Below are 20664 nucleotides of genomic sequence, written 5' to 3'. Positions count from 1 at the left end.
AAAAGGAGATGAAAACTCCTTGGGGGAAGTAAATATGGGCACTGCATATTGCGATAGTGTGAATGAACTTATGCACTCAATAGCAGATGAAAGTATGCGAAATGAGACACAGCAAAGTGTCTGCAGTAAAAAAGGCCTTTTCTTCCACTCTATAGATCCCCTGCAAAAAAAATTACCTCAGAAATGTAGTCGAGGGAAATCTGAGACCGGCAGTCGGAAATCAAATCAAGAGTGTATCTATCTACCGAAGTTTTATTCTTCTTAGGATAAAATCCCCTTCTTTTTGTGACTATCCTTTCTGTGCAGCTCAGCACAGAAACACATAGATGGGATTTGGTGTTAAAAAGACTAACTTTGGTTGATACATTCGACTAATTTTGACAGCTTAAGCCTCATATCGGCTCCAGCTGGTGAGATTGCATTTTTCCACAGAACGAGTACAGTAGATTTTTACATTACATTAGAATTACAAAAGGGCAAGCTCACACAGCCCATGACGAGAAAGACAAATTACAGCAACCAAAAACGTCCATATGGTCACGTTAGTGTTGTTTTAAGACTGATGTCAAATATTATTCAACTTGTATGAAGGACACATACATAGATACTACACAAAGATGGTGTACACCGCATAAATTTTGATTTTTTTCTACAAAAATTCAGCTGAGACACATAAATAGTATTTTATCTCTAAAAATGTACTAGAAGAAATCAGAAGGAGTCAGTTTGAATGGTAATGTTGATTGAATGAATAGTAGTATTGTTATCTACAACTCACAGGGGCTATATCAGGAGAGGCAATGCTGGATTTTCAGCATGTACTAATTTCCAGACTGCAAAGCCAAAGCTCAGAGTTACATTTTATTAATTTCTCTATCGTATTTATGTTATTTTTAATGTTAATATTTACTCATGTTATATTGAATATTCAGTAAATATTGTTTGTTTGTACCTCATTTATATTCTCAGACCAACAGATGGAACAGAGGATAGTAATGGGAGCACCAGGGCATCAGGTGTGGTAGTGTGAAAGGGCCCTTTCGCAGAATTTTGCTAAGGGCCCCAGGGAGGTTGGGGACTGCACTGGGTTACTGCTCCACCACCTGCCCCCCCCTGTCCCCGGTAAGATGCCTAATTCTGACCCAACAACTTTGGTACCGATGGCCTCATTTGGCTCTTTGCCCGAGCTCACAAAATACAACAACAAGCTCGTCCAATTTCTGCAGCTCAGATACGATAAAATTACCCCAAAAAGGTGCCACTTTAAATGTGTAATTGCAGCGCCTAATGGGGAGGTGGAAAATTGTACACCGAAAGTGCACCGAAATTATGTACTCGTGCACCTAACTGAAAAAAGTTAGACCCCTCAGTATAACCAATGTAAAAAGTTAGGCTAGAGCCCTGACATGACACAGAGACTTCATATGTCCAAAACCTTACTGTGCAGACTGTAAATAATTACAGGTAAACCACAACAGAGAGGTATGCATGTCAATAATGGCCGTGCCACATAGTGCAGATTGGAATATAGAGGGGCCGGTTGCAGCGGGGTAATTGGATTCATTCAGATCCAAAACGAACACGTTCACACAAAACGTATGTACAGACAGATGAATTCATTACATTGACATTTCGAACATGGCTCTGATGCATGAATACCATGCCTGAGTTATTATCAGACGTGGTGGTGCAAGGAGGAGCTTTGTTGTATAATTAAAGTGCCAGATGGGTTTTATGTCTGAAACAACCCTTAGTTTAAATCATCTCTGTCTTTATATCGAGGCACGGTCTCTTGATTACACGTTTCCAACCCGACTCCTGCATGGAAGACCCATACAAGCTTATCCCTGTCAATTTTTGAACTGTCAAGATAATGTTGGTACAGAGCCGCGCTAATATCTTCGAAAATGTACCTGTTCGGAGTTCACTTTTTGAAACTAATTAAAGTTGATTGACGGGATTTGGAGATTGCTTGATTTTTGTATCTGTATGCAACAGAATGTACACAGCGGCTGAATAATTTAGAAGAGATGGAAAACATTGCAGATGCTATAAAATATTTCTAACCATCACAACCGCGTATCTCACAATCACTCACACACACACACGCACGCACATGCTGTATTCCCACATGAAGCCATCATTCCTCCACAGCATCACTGTATTGCACAGTTAATTTTCATAACTTCAAACTCTGCATAATCTAATACGATCATTAAGTAAATCAGATTTCAACACGAATCCAGGCAACAAACTGAGCTAAACAGACACATGCCTATTGGCAGAAATAGGTGCCAGTCTGTATTAGCACTTCTAGTGCTCACATGTCACTGTTTGAGGCAAATTGAGGTAAATCAAATTGGTGTTGGAGGACTCTTGCTTAAAGCCCCGTCTCTTTACACATGACAGCAATGAGCACATTGATGGATTGCAGTCCTTTACGTGAAGCAGTGTGAGTGTGTGTGTGTGTGTGTGTGTGTGTGTGTGTGTGTGTGTGTGTGTGTGTGTGTGTGTGTGTGTGTGTGTGTGTGTGAGACAAAGTGAATCACTGTGGCTGAGAGTCTGTGTTCCACATAAACACGAGTGGCTGCTCACAGAGGATCTCTTTGAAAAAACAAAGCATCATTTAAAGGACAATTCCAGCATGATTGAAGATTTCTGCATTCACTTTCTGCTTTACATTACTGTAAACTCGACAGAGAATTCCCCAGAATCTTAATTGTGTTAAAATTTTGCCTTCAAAAACTACTTCCAGTAAGAACGGGGGCGACCAAGTCAACCCTTAATTATTTAAAGAGGTTTTGGGGCTTAGAGTGAAATCACAATGAAAATGTCCTTAAATAACCTTTTAAAGCACCATTTACTGCATCTCCATTAAGCAGCAGGCTTTCGAGAGGTAGGATAAAGGTGTGCCACTTTTCCCATTCAGCTATTTTCCAATTACAATATAATTGAACTACTTTAATGGGAGAGAGCAAATCTCTTTTCTCAGTCTTTATTCACTTACATAGTTCCCTTTCTGCTCAGGCCCTTGGCGGCCCTCCGACTGCTGCAGTGGGCCCCTGTGAGGCAAAGGGGCAGAGGGCTTTCTGGAGGCTGGACACATGCCCACCAGGCACACTCCCACTCGCTCTTTCCAAACACAGAGAGCTGGGCCGGAGCCAACACTGCAACATCCAGCCAAAACTACTAATTGCAATTATCTAAGGAGGCGCTTCTCCTTTGAGGTTTTGGTTTTTTTTTTTCTCCAAAGAGTGAAGGAAAAATATAAGACAGAAGGTTTGAGAATATATACCGTGCGAGTCTAATGCTGATATGGTCAAGGATGTTGGAACAAAATACCTATTTCAAAGATGCGCATGTGTGTGTGAGAGAGAGAGAGAGAGAGAGAGAGAGAGAGAGAGAGAGAGAGAGAGAGGGAACAATACAGAGAGAGAAAGCCCTGTTGAATGCCCATTCTTCATTTTAGCCATGACCAAAGAACTATTGATTTTGTCCCTTTGCTCTGGCCCTGGATAATCACTTCAATTCTAATTTGATCAAGGTTTCCACTGCAGCCGGAGAGACAGCCATTCTCGTGTATTCTATCTAAATCACCTAAATGGAGCTGAGTAACTGAAAATAGATCTGAGTGTGTTGTTTTTTTCGGGGGGGGGGGGGATTTTAGTGACAACCTCAAATCTATTGCCAGAAAGGACTGATAATGTTGCATTAAATAACATCTTAGCACGTGCTCTTCATCGCTGTTTAGCACTGTCTACATACAGTGTATATTTTGTCCGTGTAATCTCATGGATCTCCGCTTGGTTCTACCTGCTCATGTGTCCTGTACTCCACTTTATTTTCTATTTAAAAATCTATTTGATAGCTCTTGCTGGAGCAAATGTCATTGCCTCAGTTCTTTTTCAATTCCAGAGGGACGTGAATAAGTGTTGCACAGCAGACCTACAACCAATCACAGCAACAAAACATGTGACATTCCGCTAAAAAGGGGCAAAAGTGTAAAATAACTACAGCATGTAGCAGTTAGCTGTTGTTTTACAGATAATATAAAGTTAAATTAATTTAATACTGTCTAGATATCAGATCAAAGACACTTCTTGCCATCAGCGGCAGCCATCTTGGTTGTAAACAAAAGTGCTTCAGCGATGCTCCCCTGTCAATCTACAGGAGCGCGTAGGCCCAAGCTCACTGATCGGTCTGGATTCCAGGGTCTAGCTGGAGCTGGAGCGAACACTTTCCAAAGAGCGATCATGCCAAAGCAGAGGAAAGCCGAGCCAGAAGAAGGCTCGCTTTGCTTCACACTTGACAGTCTGTAACCCCCCCCGAACACCGGGCTGTTTCTGCAGCCATTTCCAGCAGCTACAGCGCACAAATCACCCCTCTAGTTACTAACTCTCAAGATTGACTAATGGAGCTGGTGTCAGCCAAGGAGCCCAACAGCTTGGCCTAAAGAAGAGGCAGGAGGCCGACCTGAGAAGGAGAAGAATGGTGGTGGAAGAAGCAATCAGTGGGGATGACATTTATGCGACGTAAGATGGAGGCACTTTGTTCTATTAAAACTCTTTCAGGATGTTTACTTGTAGTTATGGTTTATTGACATGAGCAAAACCATTTCTTTCATTTCTTTCAGATGCACAGAAGAACCAGAATCTTCCTCTGCTTCTTTGCCTCTCTACCACTTATACACACACACACACACACACACACACATACATACATACATACATAAACACACACAGCAAACAAATCAGTCTGTCAGCATAGATGGAGCAGAACATGTAACGTGGGAATACAGTATGCAGACTGTGAAACAATTACAGAGCTGCCCTTGCGGAGAGCACTTCTATTTGCTTTAGTCATGAGCTGTCGGCTCCCAGCAGTGACGCCTGCACCTGCAACGTATGGACTAGAGGTGACAGCAACAGGTTAAGGTGCATGACTTAAGGTAACGCCGCATGTCAAGGTTGTGTGAGGTTCAAGTCCACAGGGGATTCTCAGCATGAGGAGCTGCGGAGCTGCTGCGACTGACTATGAACCACGCCTTTGAAAATCAATTGCTATTAAGGAGTGAGGCACGTATCGCCTCAGGAAGAATGCCCACCGGGCTCGCAACCACATCAAAAGGAGCGCCAGACCTTGCAGCATATTCAACAACAACAAAGTGTTAAATAACAAGAACAGAAGCAATAGATTTTCAAGCTTTTACGCCATGATAATCTTTGTGATGTTGGATCTCACTCACATGAAGGCAGCTCTCGATTGGTGGATATCTAATTCCCAGTAAAACTAATTCAACATCGTAATAATAATAATAATAATTATAATAATAATGATAATAATAATAAGACAATCAAATAATCAACTCTTTCTTTGTCTTGTAAGTTGAGGTTACAACATGAACAGAAATTAGGGAATGTGTCTGTGAGTCATTTTGATTACAGATTGCTGTTTAATTGCTCCCCCTGCTACCTTTGCCCCCCACCCCTCGCCTGAGAGATGGAGTGGACCCAAATTGTGAGTGACTCTAATGCACTTAGGAGTTCTCTCTACACTTCCTAACTCGGAATGGAAATGAGTTTAAGTCACTGTTTACTAAGTGACAGGTCCACTAATATGTAGCTGACTTGAATACAGTTCTACCCTCCTCCATGCGCACACACATACACACACATGCACACACACAAGCACCCACCCGCATTCCTGCAGATACAGCGGCGGTCGCTAGTGCAAATGCAGACACAGACACAAAGCGTCTCTTATTATTCCTATAATAGCCTGAAATGTAATGGAGTTCACCCACTAATGAACAATCAAGGATGCAGCCCTGCATTAGATCAAAAGAGTTAAAAATAAAGTGGGGTTGTGAATAGGTTCATGTAAATAGGTGGATATACAGTATTCAAGACATTCAATATCGCAATACTGTTTAATCACAAGAAAACCTCCATATGGGGAAATATAAAAATATACTATTCTAATTAAAATACAGGTTTACTTTTGTGCTTTTCAACAAATGTTTCAGAAAAACACGTTATTTACTCAAATAGAAATCAAATTAAACAGAACGTGAGCGCTACCTTCATCAAAATGTATTATGTCTCTTATACAACCTCTGCTGCTAAACTGTAAGTGGCCTTGGAATTATGTTAAGACATCCACAGAGGCTCCCTGACGGCAACATGGGAGTTCAGTGACCCAGTTCCATACGGTCAATGAATCCTTCGCCAGGCTTCTCCAGCAGTTGAACACATCCCCCATTGACTGAACCTTTACGATAGGAACACGTAGGTGCGTGTGGCTGCAGGGGGTGGGGGTCAGGTGTGGGATGACACAGTCCCCTCAGTAGAACAGTGATTACAGTCATACGCCATGACTTTCTTCCACTGAAAAACGACTTCCACATTAATTACTCTGTAATGTGTTTAATGCTGCTCCTCAGCGTGTTCGGTGATTAAGCTTGTTTTTGACAGCACTACTTTTAATAGAGTGCAGCTGGCTTCAGCTTCTCCACTCGTGTTTGCGCTCGCTGCATGCAGAGTTAGACCTTATATATCCGTCCTTTCACTGCGTCAGCAAAGACCATCTGCAGCTTCTGAAGTGGGTGGATCACAGACTCCAAAGACTTGTTTTAAAAAGGAAAACAAACGTTCAGGATTTTGACATTTTTAGTTAAGACCGAAAAACTAGGAAAGTTACTAGAAAACGACTTGGCACGAACCAAGTCAAATTAAAACTGGCACTGAAAAATTCAACACAAAATAACGATGGTAAAAAACACAGCTTGAATGCCAGAACCTTGTTTATCAATAAAACTCAAATTCAGCCTTAAAAATTCCAAGGTAACAAAATAAGCAAAATTCTGTTTTCTCAAAGCAAGTCAGAAAATTGCAATATCGACTGTCACTATGTAACAGCTGTAGAAAATGTAAACGTTAGGAACTTAATTAAATTATGCAGAAAACGATTGTGGTTTGAAATGGCTTGGTTTAATTGCTATTTCATTTAGATGTGGATTTTCTTTTGCTTCCCTCGGCGTTAAAATCTTTGGGCTATAACTCAGTTTGTCAACCGTAACCACAAATGATAATTCAAGTCTTTTGTGTTGTGTTGTTTTTTTTATCTGTAGAAGCGGCTTTTAAGACATGTGCAATACTTAGCATTACAATACAAAGTCCCGTCACTACTACCTTTTCATTTTGAACAAAAGATTATCGAGAAACAATTTCTTTTCTATTTTCTTCTCTATATGATTTTGAATCAAAGCTGTAGTTTGAACAGAATCACCACTTCACAATCATATCATGGTCTCTGTGAAAACCAGGACTGAGGTTGCGTGACAGGCTGACAGTGTGTGATTTACAGTGGTCGTTTCTGCAGAGCTGCAGCTGAGGTTCGGGTATCCCTGCTAATGCCGTGGCTGGCTTCTTGATAAATATGGTAATTTGCTCCGGGCTGCTGGAGAGGTGAAGCATCACTGCATTGCATGGAGAGGTTAGAATTGTACATGAGAGAAGGGGTGGATGAAAACACAGCCCAGACAAGTACAGAAGTAGCACACACACACTTCACAGAGTGGAGACACCTGATGTAATGCAGGAGACGACACTGGCAATCTGTTTGCAGCAGTGTGCACTTTGGTAGTTTGCTCTTTTATGGCGCTAAATGTCACGCACTTGTTCATTTTTGGAGTGACCGTATACATGCAGAGGCTTCAAACTATGAATTATTTACATTTGAATCTGTATGTGTAAATGAAGACGGCCATAGGAGGAGAGGATAGGCACCTAGAGGACAATATCCACAATATAATGTTTTATTGAGCTCAACAAGGGACACAGAGAGGTAATTGAAAGCAGTATAAACAAATCATAAATTTAGCAGGACAGAACTGACTTGGGACAGGGGATATGTGTGTGTGTGTGTGTGTGTGTGTGTGTGTGTGTGTGGGTACATGTGCATGTGCTGTAGATAAGTGTCTTACAGTGTCAGTTTAGAGCCCCAGATATTGGATTATCTTGTTCACATTGCTGTAAATGACAGGGCACTAAAGAAGGAAGGGAGAGGGTAACAAATGGCTGACTCACTTTCCCTCAGGCAGAGGGCAACTATTCACACTTCCTACTGGCCTCAGTGTCTCGCTGCTTTGCTGCGCTTCAGTCATGAGGAACTGAGGCAGGCCAGACCGATTTCTCTTCATTTTGCTACGAGCGCTCTGTAGCGCGAGGGTGGTCAGAACCACCTAGTCAAAAATGAGTGTCTCCCATGTAGGTAGTACTGTAGTTTGTCCATCTTACAACATCTTTTGCCTTCTGCTCAAGCCGCCACTGTTGCCTCAGGGGTCAGACTTCCTCTCATACACTTCCTCTACATTATTTTCCCCCACTGAAAAAAAAAAAGAAAAAGGATCTCGAGCTGTTTCAACTGAAATATTGATTCCTCTATGCTTTCTCTCTCCCTCTCCCTCCTGCCCTCCCTTTCTGAGAGTGCTGGCCAAGCAGTCGGGCTTGGCACCAAAACATAATTATGAAAATGGACCTCTGGGTTGTTTCTTTTAATCTATCTCTACATTCCACAGTCCCTCTGCAACAGAAGCTATTTAAAATGGTTTCAGGGGAATTGAAATGTTTAACCCACTGTACTGTAAAGAATGGTATACTTATTGGTGGCACAACATTGGTTGCCGTCTGAATCAGGTGTGTAACGAATACTTAACTATTTTTATCCATAAACATCAGGAAATTCCTTACACATAAAAACTGTGTCGCATTGTATATCAATAGCAGACTCCCAGACGTTGAACAACCGAGGCAGAGCGATATATATGAGCGCTCGCTAGTTTCTGTCAAACGCCGACATCAATTTACACTGTGTGGCAGCCATGACAAAGTGCCTTGACTCAGACAGCTATTGCTGCTCTCTCCTCTACTAACAGTTCAATGGCCAGTGAAACCCAAACGACAACGCCAAAACCAGGCCCATTTTCAAGACATTAGACTCTGCAGCACAATGTGAGATACAGCGGCTGCAACATCAAACGTATCAAGGTGTTACTGCAGTAGAACATTCTGTATATTCAGATGTGCTTGGTCTGTCTTTTTCAAATACTGTCAGAAAATGTATAGGTGACATTTGTTGCAAAAAAGGTCATGCATGTGATGCCTCTATATCTTATTAATAAGCATGCTTGCAATGTTGCATTTTGCATAATTTATACTTCCTACCTACCTCAGCAGTGTTTGGGATTTTACAGATTTGGGAAATTATCACCTTATATCGCACAGGAAATGATTCTCAGTTGAAGCAAAGGATCTATAACACCATATTCCAATCTCCGACCAAAATGTGAACACAGCAAGACCTTGACATTTCTCTACATCGCAGCCCTCTGTCTTCTCATATCTATCTAAGGCACAAGAAAAGCATGATTAGTTCTGTTGGATAATAGATGCACAGAGTGGGAAAGGTCAGTGGTTGTCAGGCCTTAGTGCTTTGAACCTGCCAATCGGAGGGATGGGCGAAGAGAGAAGCAGTGAGGATCAGAGTCGTGACACTGATGATTATGAGAATCGATAATTACTCATTCGGTGTCAAACACATGTGAAGCGTGCTGGAAAAAAAATGTAAACATCACAGCTGCTGCGCCAAGGAAAAGAGGAAAAACTCTGCTTTACATGCTTCTATTTGCCTCCAGAAGAAGGAGGAAGACGTCCTCCGTCAATGCTAAAATCAGACACTCGTACATTAAAGCAAAAAAATAAATGAGCTGCTGTGATTGATTTCATTAGCATCAAATTATTTGGCACTGTCTTGTCTTTTTTTGAATTATGATAAAAGCCGACTTTTCTACACAGACGGCCTGTGAAAACAACACGAGCCCTTCAGAGAGCCCCCCTGCATAAGACAGACTTCTTGATCTGATCTGTCTGGTGTATTTGTGTATTAGGAAGTCTAAATGTGCTGCTGGAAATGTCATATTGATTCCTGTGCTTTTGAATTGATGCTTGTGCAATTTTCTCTCAGGTGAAAACAGGCAGGTGTGAAGACGTGAAAGGCCAGCACGACTCTGGCTGTGAGCAGAGTTAACAGCACAAATTACAATTAAAAGAAAATCCTCCATCACCGTGGCCATTAGTCCTCCTCCATCTTGGAACATTATACCGAGGTAGGGTGTTAAATAACACCCCATGTATAATGCAGTGTGTGCTTATGCAATCGCTGATATTTTAACAGTTTTATAAGTATACTTTCGGTGATGATATAAAGTACACTGCAGTACGCTGTGTGTTGTGCAGAGCTAATTTCCTGCAAAGGGATGAAGACGTGAGGTGATAAAACAGTAATGTAAGGCAGAGCATTTAGGAAAAAGTGATAAAGCAAGCTCTTGGAACTTTCTCTATTAGCCATTTGGTCTTGAGATCATTCCCTTTCCTGCCCTTTTATAAATCAACAATCCTAGTAACTGTGTTGTGACTAATGGGCTCGATAGCCACAGTGGTGAATGAACGCTAAAGATTTGTTTAATAAAACTATATCTTTAGTCATTTCTTTGAGGCTTGATTCCTACTGGCTGGTTAGTTGTTAGTAATTGTGTGAATTGTAAAGAAACCTTATTTTTGTGGTAGGAAGCATGGCATCCAAATACGTGTGTACACATTTATGTGACCCATTACATATGTGTTATTTCCCCTTTTAGGTTGTGACATACTAATACCACCAAAAACCCCAAAGAACAGCCATATTGGCTTCAACCAAACAACAATCCTTCCAAATGTTTTGTTTACCACTCTAATGCCTTTATGAAGACAATATTTTTTGCGCTGCGACTGTTAGTGCCACTGCAGATCTATATTTGATCCGCTGATTGATGTCGCTTCTACAAATGAGTCTGAACGTCTTTCAAATTATAATAGTAATGTCTTGGCAACCTTTTTTTGGCAGAGGACATTCACCAAAATAATAAATGAATTGCAGCAAGTCTGAGGACCCAGTGACCAGACAAAGTCACATTTGCAATCAGCACAAGCCTTTGATGCAATGGCTTTAGCTAATTACTTCATTAAGGAGCAGACATAACTTTTGCCCCGGGTTGCCAATTAATGTGAACCCTGGAACCAAACGTGTTATAGGTGATTTTCTTACGTAGCAATGATAAACTGTAAATTGTGAGTCCAATTAATTCAGGATTGGTGTAATTAAGCCTGGGGAACTGAACGCCGCTGCACCTATTGCTCCTCTGGGAGTAGTCTCTGGACATATCCACACTAAATAATGCACACTCTTCACTTTCCACCTTGAAAAAAGCTCTTTCAAAAAAAGAAATCATTAAACCATGTTGCTGTCATCAACCACTTTTAGGAAATGGTTGCCTTAATGTTGCCTTATGACCAGCTTGGGTCCAGCCTGTAGCGTTTAAGGTTATTTCCACAGTGTAACAGACGGCAGGTTGAGGGAGTCACCATGAGGGCATATTCACAGCTGCCATCCCAGGGGTGTTGTTGCTGCACTGTGTAATTGGATATTTGTCTTAAAAGCTGGGTGTCTGTTTGAAATTCACAGACGAACATGGACTCATACCAAGTCAGATTTACACAGCGTGTACGGATCCTCATCATATTTACAATCTGCAATGGCCTGCTGTTAATCAATATGAAGTGACCATCTGAAAGTGACAGATTTGGTATCTTTGTCCGATATGAACACTTAGATGAGCTGACTTATTATATTTCTAGCAGGAGGTGAACATGCGGTTTCCTCTCACCACTCAGATCGAACCCAACTGACCTGCGCTGACATGGTTCAATTTTCTGAACGCTACTGGTCAGTCAATAAACTGACAAGCTATAAAGAGGGGACTAAAACACTGCCAACGTGTAAAGGTTGAATTGTCAAACTGCATTACAGGGAGACGGACGGACGGACAGATAAATAGACAGACAGACAGACAGATAGATGGATAGACAGCGAGGCAGACAGATAGACAGGCGGATGGAAAGACAGATAGATTAATAGTCAGACAGACAGACAGACAGACAGACAGATAGATAGATAGATAGATAGATAGATAGATAGATAGTTAGACAGACAGACAGACAGACAGACAGACAGACAGGCAGGCAGACAGACAGACAGACAGACAGACAGACAGACAGACAGACAGACAGACAGATAGATAGATAGACAGACAGACAGACAGGCAGGCAGGTAGGCAGGCAGACAAGCGGATGGACAGACAGATAGATTGATAGTCAGACATACGGACAGACAGACAGACAGACAGACAAGCGGATAGACAGACAGATAGATTGATAGTCAGACATACGGACAGACAGACAGACAGACAGACAGACAGACAGACAAGCGGATGGACAGACAGATAGATTTATTTTGAGAGTAGGGACACTGGTGACGAAATTAATAATTAATTACTATCAAGTTCTGCACTTTCTCATTTCCTCTGTGGCAAAACAACAGCACGCCAGTAGCATTATTGGTGAATGTGCTTTAATTGCTGCTGGTCTCTGTGGGGCCGCTGAATACGACACAGCTTGTTTCAATTTCAACACCACAGCTCTCTTTAGACTTCTCTGTCTGACAGTCCCATCAACACAACATTCATAAAGAATGTCTTCCAATACCCGAACACTGCACTGTTTTTATCAGGCTTGTATTGTTCTCTCATATCAGAACTAAAGTAATGTGTGATGAACAATCATCATTCTGAGAGCACGTAGAAACATGTCCACTGTCGTTACTGTTGACTGTAATGCAGAGAAGCAGCAACATACAAATGACTGAATGATGAAAGCAATAATGGTGTTTACATAAAGTGCATTCTTGTGATGGCTCCATTCATGCTCTACACCTGAACCTCGGTAGAATAAACTGTCAATGCCTGACTCCAACACCACACCCTTATTCCCAATACAAATTACAGCTGCACTGTTAACCACATATAACATTCAGTCTATTAAAAATGTATAAGCAAAACAGTTGTCTGGGATTGTCTCACTTGTGTGAAAGTGTGATTGTACAATGCACCTGATTGTAACATTCAGCAATTAAAATGAAAACAATGCACCACCTAACAAGTTTCAACTTAGATGTGTTTCTGCTGAATTACTCATCAGAACTGAGAGTAAATCTTCTGCCAGAAACCTCTGCTTCCCAGATGAAAACGAGATTCGGGGTAATTGGCTGGAAACGGCAAGGCAAAGAATTTCTGGATTATTTGCCATGGAAACAGTTGTCGTCTCTTCAGCTAACGCTGTTGTGCAACTTTAGACTCCTCATGTTTTCTCTTTATTGCTGCCCCTCTTGCTAGAATTTATTCACTGGAGCAAAGACCGAATTCTAAACTGAATTGAAGTGCGTTGATATGAATTTATATGCTGTGGGCAAACTGTGAAGCTGTGCTTTTGGGTAGCACTTCATTTGACAGCACAGTAATTACAAAGAGCATACTACTTAATGAAGAGTTAATGACTGCACAAAAAGACAATTAAATGCCATTTACAGCAAATAATATTGTTATTACAAAAGTAGTACAATTATTTCGGTTTTTCTTTCCGCTAAAAATAAAGACCCATTTTAAACATACAGTAATAAGTGGAACAATTATATTTGAACAAGCAGATGTATGTAAGTACTATTTAATTATGTTATTACTATAACCCAAACTTAATTACTAGTAAATGTATGGAAACAAATAATGAGGTCCCGTGATATGTTTCCAGCTCAATGTGTTTTAATCAAACTGGGTAAAAACAAATATTTGTACAACTACACTTTTCCGATGTGTATTGACGATGTCAGACACCTGTGAGGGTCCCGGGAGTCCACACGGAGAACAGGACTATGGGAGGTGTGAGCAGAGGGGACAGTGCAAAGTGCCAAATCATCCTCCATCTGAGGCAACCCCCGCCTTTATCTTCTGCTCACCCCTACCCCACCAAATGTAAAGCTCCCCTCTGGAGACGGAGCGGATGGCTCCTTCTGCTCCATTAATCTAATGACAATGCCCCGTGACTAAAACCAGCTTAGCAGGCATTGCTCATCCCCATTGGCTCCTCTTTCACTTAGCATGCCATCTTTGCATGAATGCAACAGGGGCAGTGACAGCAAAGGAGGGGGAGAAAGAAAATAAAGACGGAAAAAGTCACTCTAAACAATGGCCCGATTATATTTCACTGGGACTCATGGTTACCGGAGAATGGGTTTGATGACCTTTATTTAGAAAACTGTCAGAAAAAGTGCTCAGACAAGTCCTGCTATAGATCTTATATCAGGGATCAGTAACAATGTGGGAACTTGTAATGTTCCCATCAATCAATTTGTATTAGAAGCACAAAAACAAGAAATACATCAATTTAATTTAGAAAAGGCAACATCGCCCCATGTTTCAATAAAGCCAATGTGCACCTCTTCAATGTCTGATTGACAACTCACAACAGGTTATAATCTCATCTTTAAAAAAAAGCTCTTCATCATCCAGCAGTGTAAGCCATTCCTGTGCAAACCATCTCTTTGCTGCTACTGTAACCACTCTGCATCACAAAGTAAACGTGGGAACATTTACATAATTACTACTTTCCTGACTAAATGAATGCACAAAACTGCAATCTGGTTCTGCAGCAGTGTTATAACAGTCAATGGGTGTAGGCCACACAGAACAATGAATAGCTAGCTACTGACTGCACAGAACACGTTTAATTTAGGCTTCAGAAGACTATGATGTGCTTTTAGCTCAGGCCTGTGGAGAAGCTAGTAGAAACATCCCTTTACATCTGACACCTCTGGGAATGAGAGCGCTCTGTGGTGTACGTGTTGCTTGCTGATGTCCGCAGGAGCACGGGCTCTGTGTATGTTAGCCTAGCGTCTCATGGGAAAAATGGACGCTTCAGCCAAACCTCTGGGGAAATGGCGACCAGAAGTTGGCTGTCAAATAACAGAGCTGCTGGCCCAGAATAGCTCAGGGTCAGTGTGGATAAATAGGCGTCCCACACAACAAGAGCAGACGGGCCTTCTTAACTAAATGTGTGACAGTCCGAGTCCAACCGACTGCCAAATATTCTCACTCACATTATGAATTGATGTAACAGACCTGACAGATCTTTGGGTGTGACATTGCCTTTATAAACACCAGTGAACCCATGGCAACGACTGTTATCAGTAAGAACCGCTTCCTGTCAACTTATCAATGACATTTCTTACACCCCTGAGGTCAAGGCAATTCCACTTAATTTGTATAACCTAATTTACTGATACAAAACTTCACAGGTCATGTGAAGTGTGTGATAACCTTTGGCACCAATTAGGACAAACCTGAGCAAAAACTAAAGTTAGGGTTTAGGATGCTCACTATTTCATTGCAATGTCAAGATCCAATGTAAAAAACAACAACAACACCCATCTCGCAATGTAAAAGAAAGTGAAACAAAGGTGACCAAGACATAACCTCCTTGGTGGACAAAAAAATTAAATGACAAAAATGAAAATAAGTACAGGATCACATTTATAATGCTGGAAAAAAGATGCTGTGTTTGAAAAATATTAAGATATCCGTACTCAAATGTATTCAAGAGACATAATATAACCTTTTATAGATATTAATCAACTAAATTTGTTCTTGTTTTTTATTACTTAACTCGCATTAAAGTGCCTTTCTCAAAAAGGCTCAATTCACAAACCTATAGGCTATGTTTGCACTTTTTAGGGTTAAAGTGGAGACTATGGATTGAAATCAAACTTTGTATATTTTATAACTTTAGCATAACAACATGTTCTTTTATTTTAATAAAGTTTGTTGTGAACTGAACAAGCCTCATGGATGAGACGTGACACGTCTTCCAGTCCGGTTGCCGTGTCTTCGCAGCCACCAGGCTCACCTTCCTGCTTATTTCAGCATTGTTTCAGGGTAAAAATGTTCTCACCTCGATGACTCAGTCTTGATTGAGTGTTCCTCTGCTTTATTACCCAGGGGGATGTTTGTTGCCATGGTGATGGAGAAAGCAGGGGCTGACACAGTATTTCATTACAGACTGAACAAAGAGCAAAATGAAACATAATTTGCCATTTTCAAAGACAGAGGCGAGGATTAAAAGTTTTTACCTTTCTGTGTCATCCGCCCACCACTGCCGTACAGTAATTATGAGCGGGGAAATACATTAAAAATAAGAATCTGTGGATATCAAGAATTTTAGGAAATAATGACAGATTTAAGGACTACATTGTTTTACAGTAATGCATAATAAGTATATCTTACTCAAACCCTTCTTTGTATTGTGTATGTTAAAGATTAGGTAAATACAAAATAATTAGGTATGTTAAATACACTGTAACAAATTGCTGTAGTTTCTACAGTAAAATTTTACAGTAACTTCTTGTTCTGTCGTTTTATGATGTTTACCTGTATATCGCAATGCATCATGGGACAAATATAATTACAGTAGCTAACAGCATTTTTCCACAGTAACACATTGTACAATTACAGGCAAGTTGTATTCTGACTGTAGATGGTGCATGTTACAGTTAAATACTGTTGATATCGATTGCGTTGCACGAGGCGGACCTTGACATGAGAGCATGGGAGCAGAGGAGCAACAGCCGTGTCCAGCCACTACATAATACGTAAGTTGAATGTTAATTCCCTACAAAATTAATATGGTCTTCAACTTTGTTGGGATGTCATTGTAATAACATTGTTGAGATCTTAATTAAACCAATGCTATTGTTTGTAGTTACTAAAGTGACAACTTACTAAAGTGAATGACTTAAAGTGAATCAATGGAATTTGAAATTGAAGAGCTAGTATGCAACCCTACCAGGATGCTTTGTTATGAGAGGAGCAGTTAAGCTCAGTAACATCGCGCTAAAACTAGCATGCTAACGCTAGCGCGCTAAAGCTAGCATGCTAGCGCGCTAGCTGGGTGAAATGGGATTGGGCCTAAATTGAAATTGTTTCCCATTATTGTAGCTAAGTCGTGTTTTGAACATAGAGACATTTGGCATTCATCTTGTCTACTTTATTGTGGGGAGGCAGTTGGCTGTGGAACTTGCTGATTTGGGTATTCACAGTCTAACAGAGGTGGTCCAGGGCTCAAACTACATGTGTGTTAAGCAAGAAGCTCTCCTTGATTATTGTCCATTAATGTGTACAAGCTGAATGGCACATCAGTGATTATATTTCACCACTCCCTCCCAGATATATACTGACATGTCAGTACTGGGGGAGGACATCAGACAAGCTGTGTTGGTGGTATTACCCAGCCTACCAGAGGACAAACTACAGTCCCAAGCATCGGAGTGGCATCCAGATCTGACCTGCAGTTCATCAAAGAGGAGGATCTCCCTGCCAACATCACACCTATCCAGTGTCGAGGCTTCTCAGCGATTGGCAAACCGAAGGTATGTCTTAGATTAATGTTTATAAAGCACTTAAAACAGAAAAGCTCATTTCATAAAATTAAAAGCTGTATATTGTGATCCACTATGCATGTTAATTTGCTAATTTATGTAGGCTAATGAATGCACAACAAATTATTTTACTGAAGGTTTTGGTTTTCATTTTTTGTAGTAGGGATGACCTGCTGTTTTTTCCCGCAGATCACTGATCATCTGTGAGCCAAATCGGCTGATACACTGCAATACCGTTTTTTTGTTTTGTTTTAGCAGGTATAACTTCAGGAAATCAGGAAATCTCCAACCAGAGGACCTGCTGCCTGAGGTTATGTTGATGCAACTATATCACTGCTGGTCAGCTCATGCAATCTTGTGAAGTTTTGCTTTTCATATTAAATGGGCAAATGATTATCTTGTCTTGAACAACCTGATGGATTCGGCTCCCTCTTTTAAAAGGAGCTGCCGGCGCAGATTTTTCATGAAGTTTCTTTTCGTGTGATTTTGTGATTTCAGATGTTTCGTTGGAATCAATCCAACCAAAGGCACCAAGACGGCAAAGCTGGTCAGCCAAAGGCTGGTGCGTGAAAAGGTGCGTGAAAACAATAACAACTCTGTCAGTCCTCACGTCTCTTCTCTCCTCAAGAGATTAATGGACTTTGAATGGTTTTGAGTGTAAGTCAAACATAAAGAATGAGGACTGTTCTCCTCCTCACTATGTGACTGGACATTGTTCTGTTCTTAACATTTTATTAGTATTTACATATTTTGCTGATATATTAAGATTTCCAAACACACTGAAAAAAGGTCATATTTTTTAGCTAGTTAGCTAAAAGTTAAATTATACCAAAAATTATGTGACCTTCTTCTTTTTAATACATTTCTACCTCAGGTCCTGGTTTCAGATTGGGCCTTTAAGCCGAGTATGTTGTCAGTTTTAATAATGTTTGACTATGTTGAAACTCTGGTCAATGTGAATTCCACTGGGTGGCCGGTGTCCAAAGATGTATAATTTACGTTTAAGAGCTTTTCTGAAAAAAAGGACACCATGTTCTTAAAACGTTGTGAAACTGTATTGAGTGTCAATAAAAGTTTTATTTTGTTGCAGCTCTGGCTCCGTTTTTATTTAACAGGTGAAAAGACTTTAGTGCAATGTAGATGAATTTTGGATAAACAGTATGCCTGGTCTCATTCAAAATACCTCACAGTATGCATAATTTGCAAAACTGCTAATGTAAAAAAATAAAAAATAACTAAAACAATTGTACATCATATTGTATTGTGAAGTATTAACAGCTATTTATTGGCAACTGTAGTTGCCAGGTAACTTCTGTAATCTGAATAGAATACAAGGTAATGTTGTAAACTAGATAACAAGTAATTGCGGTTTTCTGTAAAAAAACAAACAAGAAATTGCTGTAATTTATATACAACAAAAAACTGTAAAACGTATCCTGTAATATACTGTAATTCTTTTTACAGTAATTTTACAGTACTTTATTGGCAACTTTTTTGCCAGGTATTTACTGTTAATTCTACAGTCAATTCTTTACAGTGTAGGTAAATAACACTGTGCGCAAAGTGTAGTTTTCTTCCACTTTGCAGTGACCTCTGAATCCACCTAGCCAACAACTGAAAGTGTGAAAAATACATCTGGATTATTTTTAACTTATAATACAATAAAAGCACAACTTAACCTTGAATTTGCAGATATCTCTTCCCGCTCCGTCATTAGGGAGCTGAATGCCGCCATAAAAAGTGTCTTTACGGCGATATAGACAATTCTCTGTTGTCTCAGGGACATTTTCATCTCAGCTTTCACAACAGAGATGTTGTGTTTCTAATACTAACCTAAACAAACTGTTGGACAAAACCATGCACGTGTTTTGTTTAATCTTAGAAACTCTTACATTTGTATTAGTTTGTCACGCATGATTTTGGATTTGATGAGTCCCAGGCTATTTTGACCCGTTTTGAAAGCTTTATATTTCACCTTTATATATTATATTCAAAAAGATTATAACCTTGCCAATGTTTGGTTTATTTTTGTCAGCTCAGCATTGCCTATATGGCCAGACAATATATATTTGTTCCAACCAGGAAACCCAAATACAGGCAAGACATATCACATGACTTGATCAAAACGGTGTGATTGCAGATGGTTAACGATGATAACGCAAAATCTACAAAGAACCCTGCCATTACCATATGGACGTGGTACTGAAAAACAAATAAAAGCAAAACACACATGCACTTACATGATTTCACATTCTGGTAAAACGAGCATACACACGTCGAAACCCTGCCTATTCTGCCACTGGTGTGTGTGTTCGAGGCTTTCCAGTTGGAAGTGCATGTGTGCCTAGTGAACTACAGTAAACGTGGTTAGTGGTATGTGTGGTTTCACCAGTGGATGTGTGTGTGTGTGTGTGTGTAGGAAGTCAAGTCGGAAAAGGTCGATGACACAGTAGAATGAACATCAGCCCACCACCACCATCACATATGTAAGGAACAGCTGCATGACGGCCAGATGTATATACAATCTCACGCCTTTCCAAGTTACTCTTGATTTCCAGCTCTAATAACGATTTAGCACTGCACAACATGTGAAACGACCCCCCCCCCCCCCGGCGGCGGTCTGTAATGCGATAAGATCAGACCAATGAATGCATATGGATGAAATGAACCCAAAATAACACACATTACACTCACAGCGCAAAATATATCACACTATATGCTCTTACCAATGCATATTAGAGCACTTGAGCACAACAGTTTGCTATTTAAATACCATTAGACACTCCAGCAAACTGTGTTTTCTGCATGCATGCTGGGGCAGAGCGAGCTAGTGTGGCTAACTCTGGGTGGTGTGGTCTGAAGATCTGAGCAGCTAGCAGGAGGGCGTGAAATGCCTTGTGTGCTACTGCGCGCACACACGCATTTGCATACTCTATGAATTGGATGAAAGATAGTGTGATGAGCAATGTGGGCCTAATGAATATGTATGAGGCAACAATCTGCCTGCACTATGAGTCCGTTTAGGCCCGCTCCGTTTTCACCTTATCCTGGATATTCTTATCACCTGTGACCTTAGCTAAACTAACTGCAGCCTATCTGGCTCCAAGTCTTGAAAGAAAATGGGAAACGGAGATGGGGAAATAAATAAACAAAGGACAAAAAAAGTGCTGAGGATAGAGATAAGACTATATTGGGTCAGAAAAGAAAGGAAATGAAATTAGGTTTACAGCCAATTGGTGCTTGACTGGA

General features: G+C 40.6%; 1 protein-coding gene across 1 annotated transcript in view; it reads right to left on the bottom strand.

The window, feature by feature from the left end:
- Positions 1–20664, bottom strand: part of ctnna2 (catenin (cadherin-associated protein), alpha 2) — a 283094-nt gene that overhangs the window by 35810 nt on the left and 226620 nt on the right. The window lies entirely within an intron of this gene.

Source organism: Hippoglossus hippoglossus, chromosome 1, assembly GCF_009819705.1.
Source record: "Hippoglossus hippoglossus isolate fHipHip1 chromosome 1, fHipHip1.pri, whole genome shotgun sequence".
NCBI classification, from domain to species: Eukaryota; Metazoa; Chordata; class Actinopteri; order Pleuronectiformes; family Pleuronectidae; genus Hippoglossus; species Hippoglossus hippoglossus.
Note: the sequence above shows the minus strand (reverse complement) of the source record. Positions and strands in the feature narration are given on the sequence as shown.